The following is an 18,728-nucleotide window of genomic DNA, read 5'->3' on the forward strand; positions in this document are numbered from 1 at the left end:
GTGAGTAAAAAATGCTTTAAAATATATGTTGTGTGCGTACTTGCAGGTGAGTGTGTCTATGTGAGAAAGTGTATGTAACTATGAGTTTGTGTGTGTGAGTGAAAGTGGAGATCAAAAGTCGTGTGGTATCCTTTTCGCTACCTCTGGCATTTTGGTGAAATAACATCCATGCCTAGAGCACGCTCTTTTTCGGAGCCAAAACAGCAGGCGGCTGCACACTGACTTAGCCTGCCAGGCACGGTCAATTCCAGAGAAACTAACACCGCCCAGTCCGAAAATAACAGGAGCTCCAGATCCGCTCCTATAACCCGAAACTAGGCGGCACCCGCCGACCGTGAGAGGACAGCCGGACGGGGGCACGTGCGGATATCTCAACCAATCAGCACTACGGAATCTGTATGCTGCGCTAGGATTGGCCGTGGTCCAGCTAGTGCTCCAATCCTAGGTCATGTTACAGTTTAGCAGTAACGCCCGTTCCGAGATAATTCTCACAGTCTGTTCATCCGTGGGAGTGGCTGTCACGCGACCCGGAAGTGCTAAAATTCCGTGCAAATGACATCCGTTAAAAGATCAGCAACGGAGGACGGGCATGAGGCTGGGTTTACGCAGGGTCCGTGTAAGTAGCGGACAGGTGGTCACCGTAGCGACAGAGCGCTTCATAAGGAGCACGTACTGGACATTACACGAGTTAACCATGAAAGTGAGAATCTAAATAGAAATCGCAAACGGCGAGCCTTCACCCAAGGTGGGTAATTGCTTATGCATGGTAGAAAAAGGCTCATGAAAATGTACAAGAAGAGATTTGAGTGAGGGGTGTGATCAAGAGTAAACGGGAGAGAAGCAAGGTTTATTTGAGTATTGTTATTGCTGTTGTCATCCCAGGGCGTTCATCATTTACGTACCAAAGGACTTGGTTAGGAGGATTTTTTCCAGCAGGCGATTGAAGAGGACCAATGATGGTGTCCGGCTTACCTGTGTTTGTTGGGCAGCTCGAACTGTGTGGTTGTTGCATGCATGCGTAGATTTGTTATGCAGCCACGGGGAATGGAGTACTCTTTGGCATCTGATGTGCTAAACTGTAAGGGGATTTTTATGTTGCCAGTATGTAAGGTTGTCCTGCTCTTATTATTCGCATAGGTGGCCCTTGCCAATGGCAGTATCTATCCCCACTATGGGTATATTTTATCATTATTATTGGAGGGTGTGCCGCATATTGATTGTCCGGCTCACTTCGTCCTAACGACATGACTATTGTCCTGCAAAGAAGGCACATCTGTGGTCCCTGCTGTGAATCACATTAAGGGCGTGAGGCTATGTGTAAGCCCGAGGATCTCTGGTGGAGTGGCCTTCCCATGACTGACAGAATCTGAGGAGCAAGTCAAAGACCTAGATATAGCGGTTGACAGTGACCTAAATAATCTCGGTCGCAAAGTATTGTGCATTTTTTTTTCAGGGGAGCGGCCTCCTATTCTCTTATTCCCCATGTTGTTCGATCATGCCTTGTAAGTGAGACCTGTGTTGATTGAGCGGTATGAAATGAGTTGGCTTTCAGAAATATTTTTTTATTTTGTATAGTGCCTAGTTATCCTCCTCGTCTGTTGCTTCCAAGCTGTGTAAATATATTTTTTATCAGACTTAATGGTAGTCAAGAAACATGGGGCGGTCTGTTAATTGTTTTTTCTGATGTTGTCACAGTTCCGAACAGCGTTATGTGTAACTTGTAGCGGTGAACTCCTCTAGCTCCTAGTTTGAAATGTAGGTTCCATAATTGACATTGTAACTATTTGTGTTCTGTGCAATTGTTGATAAATTAGGTTTCTAAAGACTTCCTCGTGTACCTGCAATATATACGCATTATGTCTTGTAGAAACAAGTCATTCATGTAAGTGTTCAGTCACAGAGCATTGATATACTGTAAAACTAAAATCATTGTGGTGAATTGGCAAGGTGGGGCTGAGGAAAAAGGGGGACCCTCCCAAACCCTATTTTCCTGTGCAATTTTCAATAGGAAAATTGAACAGCGAAAACAGCTCAATGGAATTGCACACATTTGGTGGAAAGGTAGATCTTGGTCTAAAAAGTGTGCTTTTTGTGATTTGATGCAAATCTGTTCAGTAGTTTTTGAACAGTTAAAGTTAAAAAACTTTGGATATCTGGATGGCTGATTTTTAGAGAGGGCCGAAAGAGTACCACGATCAAGCAGCTTCAAATGATACTGATTTGACCAATTGAGGGTGGCTTTTTCCCTATTGACCTCCTCGCTCCGCAAGAGCAAAAACCTTGTGGGAACTTGCGCTCTGCTTGGCTGACCACAACATGAAGAGAAATGTTGCAGTGTGCGGTGGGAGTTGGCCTTCCATATGATAATAACGTTGTACTTTAGGTTTAAAAAAAAACCTAGAGATTCACCATAAGAAAATGAAGGCTAAAGTGCCATTTTTGTTGGTAATGGTAATAATATTTTGTACATTTAAAAAATAAAGGTAAAAGTGACATTTAAGTGAAAATGTCAGTCTAAACATAACAATTTAAACAAATGTAAAAAAAAAAAAAAAGCACTGAAATTGTACAGTTCTTTCAAGTAACTATAACTCGCACCCTTGCCATGGACTGCTTATGACCTGACTCATTAGAGCACTCATGGCATGTTCTGTGACACCATTGATAACATTCCTGATGACAACTGAATTGACTTCATTGACGACAGCATGAGTAATCATTATTTGAAATAACTGTTGAATTTCAGTTTTTGTTTAAAATGTTATGTTTGCATTGCCATTTTCATCTAACTGTAGCATCACTTGAACCTTTGTTCAGTGTATATATGAGTGTGTATGTGTTATATAGTTTTAGGGGTTCGGAGGATTGCTACACCCACTCTGTTGTCCTTGAAATGCACAATAAGAAAACATTTTGAAGTCTATATTTACTTTTTTTCTCTCTCATATCTCCTGAATTTATTTTTCAGGTTCATGTTAAGGCATAACTCACCTTATTCAGCACACAGAACAATGTATTGTATTGTATTTTGGTTAGGCTGAATAATGGAATATGGCTGCTGTGTAGAATGGGGAGGTGAATAATTTCCATGTGTAACCCAGCGGGAGAAATGGGTTTGTTTTGGTTTCAAAGGGGGAGTTACTCTGCTGTAGTTGCTCTATAGAATGGCTTACTAGAAGAATCGGCTTGTAATAACATTCTGGTGACTCCATGTTGCCATTCACATTGGATGTGCAGGTATTCACCCACAGCAAATGTTTGTTATTTGGTGTGCTCTTTTACATTTGACTTAGTGCACGTGCATTTGAAGAATGTTTAGTTATTCATGGACACTCGATGCAATCGGTGAGTTCATTCTGTGATTCATGTCGACGTTTTAGCCACCTGGTGTCTGGTGGACCCTTTTGACCTAATTACAAGGTGTGTAGTCCACATTCGGAAAGGTTTTCAATGATGAGTTGTTGATTGATGCCGTTAGGTGGCTAGGGCCTGGTTTGCAGTTTCATGGGGGGTGACGAGGTGTGATAATGAGAAGAAACGGAAAGTAAGTGCCCATCTACGAAAATAGGTAGGGACCTAGCAGATGATATCCTTTCTGGGCGTGGGTCACAGGTGACAGCCAAGGAACTGGTATGAATGGGAGTGATAGTTACTCAGCCTGCACTCCTTACTTCATTTTGAACAAAAAAAAAAATAGTTCAAAACTATCCTGATTATTGCCATGTAATTGTTAAGCAGCAGCAGTTTTTCATTTGGAAGGGCAGCCTTTGGTCCAATCTTCCTTTCCCACGTGGTGGTATAGTCAGTTTAACCAGAGAGAATAATTCATATGAGTTTGTACTACAAGAAGTGATGGGCCCTTTACTAGCGCTGGAACTCCACGTGAACACAACTACACATAGCCTTCGGCCATTTGTAACAGGATGTGAGGAGAATGCAGGCCTATTCACCGTGACCAAAATAAGCTCTTACGTCTGTATCATATTTACCTAGTCCAGCAGCAAATTGAAAGTAGACCATGCGTTCTTAGTCTATTCAGTTGTTGTTGTTCCCACCTTGACAGAGCTTGGTCAGTCTCAAATTGCTATGCCCAGAGATGCTGTGCGGTGTGATGAGCAGTCAATTGGGGCAAGTTACAACTATGTTGCTCACTTAAACTGGTGAATTTCAGTGGATTGTACATTTTAAATCGAAATTATAAATTCCTACTACTAAAAAATGTTATTTTTGTTTATTTATTTATACTATTTTTTTTTATTTCTTGTATTTTTTATTGTAACATACTCATTCTCAAATAAACCACAATGACAGAGGGCAGACGCACTATGTACAATGTTACAACCATTGTTGCTCCAGCAAATCCAACTTAGTCGGGTGTTTTCAGTGCCTTGTATCCCTTCTGCTAACCATGCGTGCCTCTTAAAGAACTGGGATTTAAGTAGGTTGTATTCTTTACAGAATGTTGCCAGAGATTTATAATAATGTGAGAGGGAAGTTCTTCCACCCTCCTGCGTCCCTCCAGAAGCTTGCTATTAGTTTCCCTAAATGTCTCTGGTGACATGTCTCTCCGTGGGGTGACATAAATATTCCCAGGTACTGGAAGCCCTCTGGTGCCACCCTCAGGTTTCTTAGTAAAAGAGGCTAGTCTTGGCCGGGTCCCGGAGAATAAATAGTGGATTTATCCCAGTTATTTTTTTAGCCAGAGTGTCATCCGTAGTCCTCTATCAGTTGAAATAAAATGGTAATAGTCGTTTGTGGGTCAGTAATATATAGAAGGATATCCTCTACATAGAAGGACATTATTTTTTTTTGCCATCACTTCTCCGAGGGCTGTCTGGAAGCCCTTAATGTTGGGGCGTGTACAGATGTTGCAGGCCAAGGATTCCGTGGTCAAAGCGAAAAGGAGGGGGCAGGGGTGGCCCTGTTGGGTCCCTCTCGCAATCAGAAATTCAGAGGACAGTTTCCCATTGACATTTACTGTTGCTATCGGTTCATTGTATAGTACGGACACCTAGTACCGAAATTTGGGTCCAAAGCCAAAATTGAGTAATTGCAGTTGAGGATGAGCCAGTGTACTGCGTCCATACAACTTAAGTTTTATAAGGTAATATACATCTCAATATGTGTGTGACTGTCAACTACTGTTATTGGACGTTTTGAATAAAAGAAAATAGTTTACAGATTCAGAAATGATCAACTTTAAATGTAAATCACCAAATAAAATACGTTTTTGATTGATGGGAAATATGTATTTTATTTTAACATATCTTTGCATGGTATCTGCCTTAAAAGTTCACACTTTCAAGAGTGCACTATTGTTTTCATGAGACAGGTAGTGGCCTTAGTAGCTGTCTGGCCACCAGATACTAAGTCTGTTTTGAATAGTTGCTGCCACCCTGGTAGAGCAGAGGTGCCTGTAGAGTTTGGGTGTTTGTTCTGGTTGTGGAGCAGACAGTTGTGGCAGAGGAGCTGCGCCTTGTAGCACCTGAGTAGGCATGCACATGGACAGTATGAGGAGCCTGAATGGAGGAAGAACTTCACCCGCCTGCACCTATCTGAGCACTGAGCCCGGGGCGTTTAAGGTGATTTAGCTACAATGAGGTTCTGCTGTGTGCGTGGTGTGCTTACTTGCTGTATATCTGGAAAGCCAGAATGCTAACGTAGTACATTGCTTCAGTGCATCTTGCACAGAATGTTGTTCGTCATAAGACCTTACAACAAAACACTGTGGTTTCGACACTTTGGCTGAGATGTATACGTTTTTTACGTTAAACCGTCTGACAGTGGCTCTTGGTTGACACATGCGTAGCAAGACTTTTCCTTCCGTTGTCAGCTTGAATCTAGATTGGGTTTGTTGATCTCAGAATCAGTCGGGCTTGCCTGTGTTGATGATTTAATCCCGTATTTTTTTTATTTTTAATCTGTGGAATCAAGGAGAGAAAGCAGACTCTGCAGTCAGTCTTCAATAACCTAATTAATTCCATTGATTCTCGAAAGACAAGGACAAAAAAAGAATTACTAGTTTCTTTTCCCAAAGGAGTGTAGGCAGTTCTTGAGGGTGCAGTATTTAGATTGCATTGTGTAAGTGTGTTCATGTTAACACGCTAGAAGGCAGCTGTCTAAGGTCCGATTTTGTTGGAAGTTGTGGCAGTAACTACTGATTGAGCGTGTGTGAAATAGTGTCATTCTTCCTAGTCCATTTATAAAGTAGTTACAGGCATTAATTACACATTGGTCCTGGTACAACAGCTCTTCAAATTTAAACACCCCTCTCCGCTACTCCATAGTAATACAAAAGAGTTTTGGAAGTAGAAAGGCTTATTTCTGCTGCGGAATGAGCAAGATTTCAAATGAAAGTGCTGGTTTCTAGAAGCAACTCTACGAGGAGCCCAGCGGCACCCCAAAGATCTGGACTCAAGGCTCTGAGACATGCTCATTGTACTCTGCCTAGTGACTCATGGGTTTCAGTACACCAGTAACATTTTGTAGTTAACTCTATATCTGTTGATGGATTGCTATTGAATGGACAAATAATAAGAGTTATGGATTCACCTTATTGTGGAATGAGCATTTTTGAATGCTAATTCAGACTGATGTGCAAAGATGTGATTAAAGTATTTGACTCTCTTTTCTGGTTGGTGCCTTTCTATGGAAGTATGTAAGAACAATCATTCCTGAGTCACCACCTATGGAACCATGGTTAGATAGCTCGCTGCCTAAGGCACTGGACAGACTTCCTGCCCAAGAGTATGAATTTACAAGACCGCGTTCTGTACTGTGTGTTCTTTGCATTGCTGGTTCAGAGTTTCAGCCGTGTTGAAGAGCTGTGAATAATGAGATGGTTAGTATGGCACTGATTACATTGCAGTGCCTAGTGATGCTGTGTTCTGTGATGTAATGGGCCCAGAGTAAATCCATAGTAGTGAGACAATAACCACTGGTTAGTCTTTAGGCAGAACTTGACAGGGCACAATACAGTGATTGCTGAACATTATGCTCCAACCAGGGAACCTTTAAACGCATTGCTGACACAGTAACTTTTGTAATGTCGATGGGTGTGAGACTATGTGCAGACTGTTTTGGGCTGAATATTGCTCCTGTGTGTGGAGATTGATGCTTGTTGGGCATTGCCGCTGTGTGGACCTGCTCGGCCGCCTCCGTCCTTTTATTGTTATTGTTAAGATTGTTATTGGTTCCTACCCCAAGTGCTTCTGTATTTAGGTTTCCCCTGAGGGTGTGCTTTCTACAGCCCTATAAGCATGTATATGGACTGGTAGTTGAACTGCGGGGCGTGACCCTGCTGCGGACTTTGTTTTTTGTGGACGTTGCCTTGGTTTGTCGGCCTGCCTTGTGCACGCATTAATGGACCTCTAGCGGGCGATATGGAGTATTGGGGGCTGTTGTTGTTGATACTATGTAAAATTCCATAAATAAATTAAAAAAAAAACCTTTTGTAATGTCAACTTTTATTTTACCCAGAGAACACTAATAATTATCCAATAGTAGATCATAGATCTGAGAATACAGCGAGTGTCCAAATAATGACTGTTGAGAGGGTGAGAGGCTGTGGGGTCTAATGAACTGCAGATGTTAATCACAATACTGTCATTTAAATTCATGTTTGATCAGTTTTGCGACACTGGCCAGACTTCCTCATTTCATTCTACATCTGTTTTACTGCTGTGCCCCCACGGCAATTTCCAAGGACCTTAAACAAAGACTAAATACCGTGCATCTCGCTTTCCACTACTTGAAATATTAATCCCTGGCACTTGGTCTTTGATTGTGTTTCTTTGTCATGACTGTCCTTCAACTGTTTTGTGAAACTCTGTAAGCTAACCAAGGAACGTAGAGAAAAGACAATCACCGCACCCCTACATCAAATACATTGTTTAACAGGCTGCCATTAAAATGGTAAGAAAAGCACATCTGCACTTTATAATCCAGGAGGTGCCAAATTTACAAGGTCCATGTGTTATGTGCTGCTGCAGTGCAGATTTTTTTTCTTTGAATTCTGGGACTTGTAGTCTTGTTTAGTCCTTTATAAAACGGGACAACAAGTCCCGGATTTCAAAGAAAAAATCTGGAATGGAGCAGCACATCGTGCACGAACATGGAGAAACTTGGCAGCAGCGATGATATACGGTAAACCCAACCCATATGTTGGTTATGCTTCCTTTTTAATAGGTGCTGCCTAAAGGTGGCTTTTAGCTGTCTGCTGTCAAAAGACCTTCTGCGGTTATCAAAAACCTACAGAGGGTTTATAGACAGTCCAGTTCTTACCACTGGTGAGCTTTCTTGTCTCGTTCATTTAATTGCTTTTTATTCGATGTCGTCTTCCACTTCTAGTTTGTCCCTCACCTGGAGATTTCCTTTGTATTCATACTTGTGACTGGATGACTTGTATCCTTCTACTACTCTGATTCAGGGCAACTTTTTCTTCATTTCATGACTCGATGTTGTATATGTTTTCTAAGTTGCTTCCTCCCTCCGACAGTAAACTGATTAAATGACCCTTTAAGTGCAGCAGTTACACAAATGTTTACTGTAAGTTTTTTTTTATTTAAGTTCTGGTATGTTCATTTTATTGTAGTAAGGGGTACAGTTAAATTGGGTAGTAAGAGCCCATTTTATTTAAAATGCATCCGTATGGCAGAAGTGTGATACATATAAAGTACACATTAATATTAAATGTCACAATCCAGTCATTGCATCATAGCATGTATTGAGCTCTTATACCCACGTTGCTGGTTGCAATCTGCAGAGGTGGTACAGCCCACTGGGGACTAAAGTCATTTGCTTATTTAAAGGGGATCTAATGCCCCAAAACACTGAATCTGGTGACTAGTCTCGCAAGTCGAACACAATATGTAATGGGAACTGTTTGCTGTCACAAGTCCCTACTCTGAAATTGCTCGAATTGTGTAGAAAACATCTCTAAACAGTGTACTTTTCCTATGAATTCGTGGATCCTAGACCTCACTTGCAAATTTCTGCTCTGTCTTGGACATAGCTGTAATACCCTTTTACTTACAACGTGTAGCTGTAATACTCTTTTACTTCCACCTTGTACACGCTAACTCGAAATGTTGCAGCTTCATAGCTTTACCACAGCAGTTTGACCCTACACAAGAGTTGATTACTCTCCCATTCGCTCTGATGCGCACATCGTATCTGCCGTGAGCCTCTGTCACCGAACCAGTGAGTCACGCTTGCTGTCCTCCTGACACACTCGGTTTCATATGGGCTTTGGCTTGTAAGAAACTTAGGTACCCATCTGCCTTGTAATAATAGAAGCATGTTAAGCAATTTATTATCACAACTAAGTAAGGCATCGGCATCGAGCTGCTACAGTCACAGCTAGTTCAGTTCACCTTTTTATTGTTCAAAATTCTGTTCTTAACAAACCTTTCCATTTTTTTTTTTTATTCATTTGGAGACCAACATTTCAATTACTTACTATGAACCGATCCTTACTTTGCCCTGGCATGATAGCTCAGACAAAAGAAGTGATACCGGACTTCGTTGGGTTGAAGCCAGTAGATTACATTTCTTCGATACAGGTCCTGTTTCAACAGCTGGATACACATTTTTAGTTCCTTGGCTGTTTCAATGGGACGTCAAACGTTTGACACTGTATAATCACTCCAGTTTGACACTATGTGTTAAATACAGAGAATATGTGCAGTTAAGATTACATTTCGCCTGGAGTATGAAGAAATGTTGCATGTGGTAACTGTGTTGCCTCTGCCAGTTCTTAACAGGTTCTCTTCAGTTTTCCTTGTGAAGCCTTTATCTTTTTAGATAGTATCAGAAAGTAGGTTTCTCTGATATCTCGGTAAGTTGGACAACCTAGGACAAAATGCTCTCCATTCGTTTCATCACTGGTACCCTTGTGCAGAGTAATGCCTCTAGATTTCTCTTCCAAGCTGTCATTCAGTTTCCACTTTGTTGTTAATGATCAGATGTGAACAGTTTTTTGACTCGAGTCTGATTGCAGTGGAATAGAAGTTCTTATAAAAGTACAGGGCTAACTGTTTAACTGTAGCCACTGGACAAGCATTAACCTGCCTGCAGAGGTACAAGTTCTTGGGTGTCAACATGATTGCAGAAAGTGGATAGAAGTTTGTATGTATCTATCTAGTTGCAGTGGGTAGATACAAACTCTTGATTACCTTTTGTTGCAGCAGGTGGATGGAAGTTCTGAGTTACTGGTCCAGTTGCAGTTACCGGATAGTGCTTAGAGGGTAGAGGTAGGCGGTTACAAGTTTTTCCATTGTTGCAGTTGTAGAAGGTGGATTTAAAGTCGTAGTTGTCTGTCTGGTAGCAAAAAAAAAAAAAAAATCGGTGCCAGGTATAAATTTCTTACCTTGTTGATACAAGCTCTTGGTCACCTGTCAAGTTAGAGCTGCTGCATGTAAGTTCTTAGTAGGAGGATATAGCCTCTTTGTCACTTGTCAGTTTGCAGCGGCAAGATAGAATCTAGCTCAGCTATCGCTCTAATTACAGCCTGTGCATGCAGTCTCTTAGTTGTCCGTTTGCAGTACCTGAATAAAAATAATTTGTGAATGCCTGGCAAGTTTAAGTGGATATGTCCACATTTTGAGATACCCTTTAGGTTGCAGTGGGTGCATTGTTCCACTGTGGTCAGAATATTGCTACTTGGATGCATGTTCTTAGAATACTAGGACTGATTTAGGCATTCCTCTACAGACCTTGTCTGCTACACTCTTTTTCCTGACTATGCCGGTGATTTAGTCTAGCTGGCTTTTTCGTTCTGTAATTATGTTCCTGGTTGCTCAACTGCTTTCATAGTGCATCTACAATCTCCACTATCCTGCTTACTAGAAGGATTCCTGAGACAGCCCTAACTTTCTTTCTGATCGTATAGTTCTGCTCAAGGGTTACTATGGACTATCTGTTCTTCTGGGCAGTCTGTCAGAAAATGTTGTCATCTTTCTCTCTCCCTCGTGAGGCTTGACCTCTGCTTCCCTTTCAGCTGGTTGGTCCGCATGTTGCAAGTCTGTCCACTTAGTCTATTAATATCTCGTCTCAGAATTGTTTTCTATAGAATGGCTATGTGACCACAGAAAGTTTTTAATGCAAAAGAAAAAAAGGTAGCCTTTTCTGAACTCTTTGTGCACTCACTGCCCTGTGCAGGACGTGCCTTCATTGATGTGGTTAGATTAGTTGTTTTATACAAGTCTGTCCTTCTTTCCTTGATTATTTAAGCTCTGCTAGCAGACCTCTGCTCTATTGGGTCTTAAGTTTGCATTCGAACTCCACCACTAGCTTGCCTGTGTAGTCCGCACTCTCTCTACCACCAGCATGCCTCTGTACTCTGCATTCTCTCGCTCCACCACTAGCATGCCTGTGTACTCTGCACTCTCCTAGAATGAAGGTCTACTGCAAGCCTCTATCTGTCCTTGACACTCCACCTCTAGCATGCTTGTGTACTCTGCATTCTCTCGCCATCTCTAGTACACCTGTGTACTCTGCACTCTCTCCACTTCTAGCATGCATGTCTACTGCATGCCTCTGTCCTTGACTCTCCACCTGTAGCATGCCTGTGTACTTTGCACTCTCTCCACCTCTAGCATGCCTGTGTACCCTGCACACTCTCCACCTCTAGCATGCCTGTGTACCCTGCACACTCTCACCACCGCCAGAATGCCTGTGTACTCTGCACTCTTTCCACCTCTAGCATGCCTGTATACTCAGCACTCTGTCCACTACTAGCATGCTGGTGTACTCTTGCCGCTTCAAGCATGTATGTCTTCTGCACATCTCTCTGAATTGACACTCCACCTATAGAATATACTCTGCATTTGCTTCCCACATCTAGCATGCCTGTGTACTCTGCATTCTTTCTCCATCACCACAAGCATGCCTGTGCACTTTGCACACTCTCTGCTTCTAGCACGCATGTGTACTCTGCACTCTCGCCACCTCGAGCATGCCTGTGTACTCTGCACTCTCTCGCCACTGCTAGCGTGTACGTCTTCTGCATGGCTCTATCTGTTCTTGACACTCCATCTCTCGCATGCCAATCCTCTGTGCTTTCTCCAGCACCTAGGCAATACTTTCTTTTTACGTTTGGTGAGAATTCTCTGGATCACGCATCGCATAGGCAAGGCTCAGTTGCTTCCTACTGTTTCGGCAAGCTGTCCATTTGCTTCCATAGTCCCCCCCCTTTGAATTTTTTTATTTATTTATGTGTTTTTTTGTCTTTCGAAGGCGCTTGTTTACTTTTCTTTCTTTGAGTTCAAAGTGCGAGGATTTATGTGACAATTGTGCTGGATACTGGGGTTAGGAAAGAGGTTTTTTTTTTTGTTCTAGCTCATGACCACATTTAAATGAACGGTAAGTATTTCAGAATATATCAGGATTATGAACGCACAAACTAAGCTTTTTTTTTTTTTTAAGATGTATGTTGGAAACATACTTTAATATGAGCGAATCGAATCATTAAACTGGGTGATGCAATTTCCACATATTTTCGTCTTTGCACTGTATAGTTTTACTAGTAAAACTGTATGTCTGTGCACAAGTAATGGTCATTTCAACTGAAAATGTGTTGTCTGTAATGGCAATGTGCTACCAATACCATGAATACCCCATTCTGCACCACTCCACTCTTTAGCACTTCATGCTATGCCTTTTTTTTTTTTTTCCCTACCCTGTACCACTCTCCTCTATGCCAATGCACTCCTCGCCACTCTACACCACTGCACTCTTCACCAGTGCACTCTACACCACTCCAGTCTAGGCCACACCAATCTACTCTGCATAGCTCCCCTCTATGCTACTTTACTCAACATCACTCTGCAATACTGCACTCTACGCCATTGTACTCTATGCCTATACACTCTACTCACATGTACTTTACTTTTTAACACTATGCCAATCCACTGTACACCACTCATCTACTCTGCAGCACTGCACTCTTCACCTCTTTACTGTACGTAATTACACTCTCTGAAACTGCCCTCTGACATTCACCACTCCATTCTGCCAGTGCACTCTACACCAATGCACTCTACACAGCTGTACTGCACCCTGCCACTGCACTGTACTCTGCATCACTGTACTCTACGCCACTTTACTCCTCTCTCTGCCACTTAACTCCATGCCACTCTACTTTGCACTCCTCCAATTTAAGCCGCTGTACTCTATAGCGATATACACTACTCTGCACCACCCAGCCACTGCACCATAGCAACTCTACTCTGCACTCTATGCCGCACGACTCGATGCCACTGCATCACTCAACTCTACTCCTCGCCACACTACTCTGCACTGTGCGCCACTCTAATCTATGCCACTGCATTCCACGCTGCTGAATTCAGTGCCACTGCACTCTGCAACAACCTATCCCTATGCACTCTACACCAGTCCACTCTACTCTATGCCACTTCAGTGTATTACACTCTACGCAACACCACAGTATGCCACATCAGTACTTAACACACTCTGCCACCCCACTATACAACACTGTGCTCCACTCTTTGCTATTCCATTCTACAACACTCCATCCCACTCTTCTCTATGCAACTAACATTTAGCCATACTGAACGGCAGCTGTGCTGGTGAACAATATGGCAAAAACACATGGGCAAAACCAATAGCTCTTGCATAGGACAGACCTAATGGCGTTGTCAATGCTCCTCTTATCAGAGGAATGGCCACAGCAGAGCCTTGCTTCTTATGGAGAGGTAAGGGGGTGTTTTTTTTTTTGTTTGTTTGTTTTTCTTCTTCTTCTTCTAAACAATGAGTGCAACTCCATGTCAGTCTTTCAGTAGTAAAAGGAGTGCACACGCGGTCCATATTTCCTCGTAAGAAAACGTTTTAGAAGTTGGGCAGCGTAATGTTATAGGTTGACTTTTCAGACAAGGGCCATGCATTAGTATACAATGAAGTGCTACAGAAGTGCCAGGTTTCACTATAAAGTGTTGTGTTGGAGCAGTGCCATATGTTGCTGTAGGCGATAGAGCCGCAGAAGGCGTATATTCCTCGATAGCATGTTCCACAGCAGTTCCATGTTTCTCTGTATGTGGAAGCCTTACAGTAGAGTGGTGTTTCACTGCAGCAAGAGGTGTCACTGTGTTCTTGCAGGATTGTGTGTCGTAGCACTGCTGTGGTTTACTATACAGTGAAGTAACAGCGGAGCCAGGGTTTCACTAAGACAAAGTATTGTAGCATTCGAATGCTCCTACTCGAAGTAAACGCAATAAGAAGGCATTCACATTTTTTTTTTCGATGGTCATGTTCTGGTTCCACACTGTAAGGAAAAAAAAAAAAAAAAAAAGGAATCCAGAAATGCCATGTGACACCGTAGCTGTAAGCTTATATTTGAGTGATAAATTATGCGGCCTTAGGGAAACGTATCTTCTTGGTGTCTAGGGCATCACAACTATGGCAGTTATGTATGACTCATGATACATACACCAAGGTGACCACTGCTGGTATATGTGAGTCATATAATCTTGTTTGATGTGGTTACGATTACAGCACTAATATTATTGGTAGCGTGGGATGATTTTTCACTGAATATAAGTAGCTCTTATTACAGACCAGGTTGGAGACCCCTGCACCGGTAGGTGGAAGTTAGACAGCTGTACCATGTCACTGTAGGGCAGGGTGTGAGATGTTTCTGATCAGGGTACTGTCCACTCTGAGATGAAGTTTTCTTACACCTATTTCTTTTGCAAAGCATGCAACTCACTTTACAACTTCTGTAGTCATACTGTCTGAATTACACCTGCTAAACTCATTCTCTTTCCTCTTGTGTGGAGGGCACAGATATCGGGTGTGTCAGCAGTCATAAGGAACATCTTTCCTTCTGTAAAAGGTGCAAGGAGTTGATGCTGTAACCACCTCTGTCAGTTGCTTTATATTTCTAGAATATACCTGATCTGCTCTGCCGCAGGGTATGCGATTTGCAGGAGTCCTGACCTTGTAAATAGCTTTCACCCCTTACTTCTATTACTACTGTTATATTGAAATAGTATATTGTCATTTCATTCCTGGAGTAAGTAATGAAAATGTATTTGATTCAACAAGACAGCCTTTTCTTTCACTTTGGAGACCTTTGAGGCCATCTGATTTGTCACCACCGAAAAGCATAATACTGTTCATTAAATGTATGGCCAAAACTATTTGTGTGAAGTCTATATGTTGTCAAACTAAACTATTACCAGTTAAAGGCTTTCTCTAGCTGATGCCATAGGAAGTTAGAACTTATGCTGTACTTCACTGATGGTTCCCAAATATGCAGAAGTCTGTCTGAGGTTGTTTGTTCACTTCTAGAGGGGATCTGGCTTAGCAGTTCAGGCTGGATTGTTCATATTGGAGCATAACCAAATTCGATTCACTTGTATCAGGTCTCTGTTCAGAGTGGCATAATGGGCAAGTAAAGATGGATTGGAATTTACCGAAATAATTACCAATCGCTGAAATTAATTCAAGCATTCTACCCAGCACTTTTAGGTCATTCGTTAGCCAAGGTCTTAAGGTTTTTCTAAAGTTATACATATAATTTAAAGGGGCTTTCAGCTGGCCCTCTTCCCCATTGGCCTCCTATATCATTTTCATTGTTTGTCCAAACACTACAGCATGAGGCAATTGGTCGGTCCATTTCAGCCATCGGCTAACTTCACTGTGAATTACTGCATTCTTCCCTTTCACAAAAGCACTTCCAAATAAAATAGTTCCCACAAGCACGATGGATTACAGTGGCATTGTGTACTGTTTGACACCAAAAATATTTTTGCTTTTCACTAATGTTTGTAGCTTCAGCTTTTCCCTATAATTGTTTTTGTAAAAATTATGAACCAAATCAAAAGCCTGATGCAAAAGCCAGGCTTAATGGATTTACCAGTGCTCATTAGGTTTCACCTGACACCCTACGTATGCTCTTTGTATGCTGTATCTGCAAAATCTATTGTTAACGAAAAAAAACTCAAACGTTAAAAACCGTCTTGGCCCATTATGTACCTTCCATGTCACTTTTGTTTCCATGTTTCTGATTGGTCAGCACCCCCTGCTTCCTCTAGGCGCTTCCAGTGTTGTTCTCAGCCGTGGCGCATGGATTAGTACCGGTTCATGTCTGCAGAAATTGTCATTCCATTGGCTGCGTGCTCCTGAGAGTCTTTTATTTATATATATATATTGAAAATATGGTTGTCCTGCCTCAAACCAGCACCACCGGAGAATTAAGTGCACCGTAACACGCAGATCAGGACATCTTTTCTTTTATATATATATATATATAAAAAATTGGCCATGCACTGTCAAAGAGTGCAGGTCTTCAGTCTGTCTCCCGACCCTCATTCGTTTTACTTGACTTACCTTTTCTGAAGTCCCTTGTATTACTGCTCTCTTCCTCCTTCCCTGCACCTCCTTTGTGTTGCTTGTCCCATCCTCACCCTTCCATTGTCCGTGGGAGATGCTCTTACCTGCCTCCCCATGACTCTCATGATGCTCTTCCCCTTCTGTTACTGCTCTCGCGCTCCTCCTCTGCACCATCCTCCTGTTGTCCCCTCAATCCCCCCTCACCCCGAGCTTTTATCACCATGTTGCCCTGCAGTGCGGGCTGCTGCGCAACATGGTTTAAAAGAAGAGTGCTATTACGTGATGCTGTCAAAACTGCAGCCCATACCTACTTCTGAATCCCGATTTTCACAGCGGGTAAATACCAGTTATATATTGAGTCTCCTGTGCTCGGCGTACACACCACATATCATGACACTTTCAACAAAGTCACAGCTTGTGGGTTTGAGTCTGCTTCTTTGGTCTTACTAGCTGCTCATGATAGGTTGACCGTTTACCACTCTCGCTCAGTGCTTTACTCTCTGAAGGAGAGGTCCTCAAATTCCACATCCGCGTTTTTCGTCTACTGTTTATTCGTAAACCTATAGTTGCATATCCATTGCCTATACTACCTAAATTCTACCTCTGTTCATAAGATGATCTAAAATGGACCCTTTAGTAAGTAGAGTTCTTGAGATTGGCATGCACAATTTTTTTGCCCCCTTGCTGGCTGGCTCTCGAAAGTTTGCCATAAACCCTTGAGCGGACAGGCGCATTCCCTCTACCATGGATGCTATGCAGTTGTATTCTGTAGCCGATCCTTTTGCAATCTTTGTTGCTTCACAGTGCTTGGCAGCAGTACAAGAGCTGTTTCACGCGGGCTACACCCATTTTAACTGTCTTATGTCCTGCATGTAGAGCTTTGTGTGTTGTCGAATGCAGTAACTGTTTTATTTGTAGCTTTTAACATCAATATGTTTTAGTAAGGCTTTATCATTGTTTTTTATATTCTGATTTATGTGCAATAAGTGTTGCGATCAGGAAAGTGAGACAACCTGCCAACTCATACGGTGCCACAACGTTACAAAGGGTATCCCCTGTCTTCACAGATTCCCCCTTATGAGTACAAGGTAGCTGGAAACCCCCTGCAGCGCCTGTTTCCGGCTCATGTGTGTAGCTTCTCTACTGCTGATATCTATCTGGGGTTCACAGCCGCCCCAGGATACTAGTGGCAGCCTCAAAACGGTTTATGTGATATTTTTGGAGAAGGGTGCAAGGGTCTGCTGATGTCCTCCTGAACTCTCCGCTCCACCCCCTCTCTCTAGCCTGCCCCTTCCAAGGTTCCTCCATATAGTAATGGACTGAACTCCCTTCTGCCCCTCCAGACCTCGCCCCTCTGTCACATGAAAATAATTTGAAAGTTGGCAAGTCTAACATGTTACAAACTGTGTAAACCAGGAGAGTCTTCCATCTTCCTGATTGCAGCAGTAGCAGCTGGGGTGCCCTAGTAAACATCTGGCAGGTTGCAGTCTTCCATCAGGTGGGTGCGGATGGAGAAGGTATCACTGAACATTCAACCTCCTGAAAGTGAGTAGGTGTTCCCTGAGCGCTGTGAACGAGGGGTGGTTTGGGAGGGTGTATGTGCTGGCCCATTTATTACTGGCTCTGGAGTTTAGAGACTGTTTACTGGAGATGTGGGCACAGGCTTCACCCCCTTCTCTTGTGTCTGATGTAGGAAGTAAGGTGCATTTGTTAGGCCCTTGCTTTCCCCACCCTCCATGGTCATGTGGGGAAAAGGCACGTGTCTTTCTCTGCTGTTGCCTGCCTCTGCACTAGTGCATCTTCTGCAGCAGGCGGTGCCGCACAGTCACTAGAGTAGCTATTAATGGTTCTGTGGCTACAGCAGGTAGCCCCCAGGCCCAATAATAGCCACTCTCATGACTGTGCATTCGTTGCTGCCTCCTACTAGCCTGCAGACGTCGGCACTAATCTTGGCACACGAGAACTGGTAGTGGACAAATCGCCGTGCACAGTCGCCTCCGTTTTTTAAATGGAGTAAAAAAAAAACAAAAAAAACTCTGATTTCAGAATTATTTCAAAATGCATGCTATAATCGGTTTCCCGATTTGGGCTTTTTTCGGGTTTATTCATTGTGGGACACCGTAAAAAGTACCCCTTACCTTTTTTGCCTTTTTATTGCATGCTAATAGCAAAACAAGTGGTTTATGTTGATTTTGAGGTTGGAATGTGCCTAGTGTTGTTAAAACACCCTTTCAGGCCTGAGGTATTCAACATCCTTTTAGAGTACCATCATTTTATGTGCATATTGTAGAAAGTGGATCTCTAATTGATGTATTATATTTCCTACTACTCAGATGGTTTTGCTCTTCAGATGGTGGCAGAAAGAAAGATTTAGA

The 18,728-nt window shown here is 42.6% G+C and overlaps 1 protein-coding gene across 1 annotated transcript in view; it reads left to right on the top strand.

Moving 5' to 3' along the window:
* Positions 1–554: 554 nt before the first annotated feature.
* Positions 555–18,728, top strand: part of PTPRA (protein tyrosine phosphatase receptor type A) — a 570,283-nt gene continuing 552,109 nt past the window's right edge. The window contains exon 1 of the mRNA XM_069204801.1: positions 555–745. The gene's annotated coding sequence lies outside the window, so the exon portion shown is untranslated. The remainder of the gene's footprint in view (positions 746–18,728) is intronic.

This window comes from Pleurodeles waltl, chromosome 1_2 (genome assembly GCF_031143425.1).
Source record: "Pleurodeles waltl isolate 20211129_DDA chromosome 1_2, aPleWal1.hap1.20221129, whole genome shotgun sequence".
In the NCBI taxonomy this organism is placed as follows: Eukaryota; Metazoa; Chordata; class Amphibia; order Caudata; family Salamandridae; genus Pleurodeles; species Pleurodeles waltl.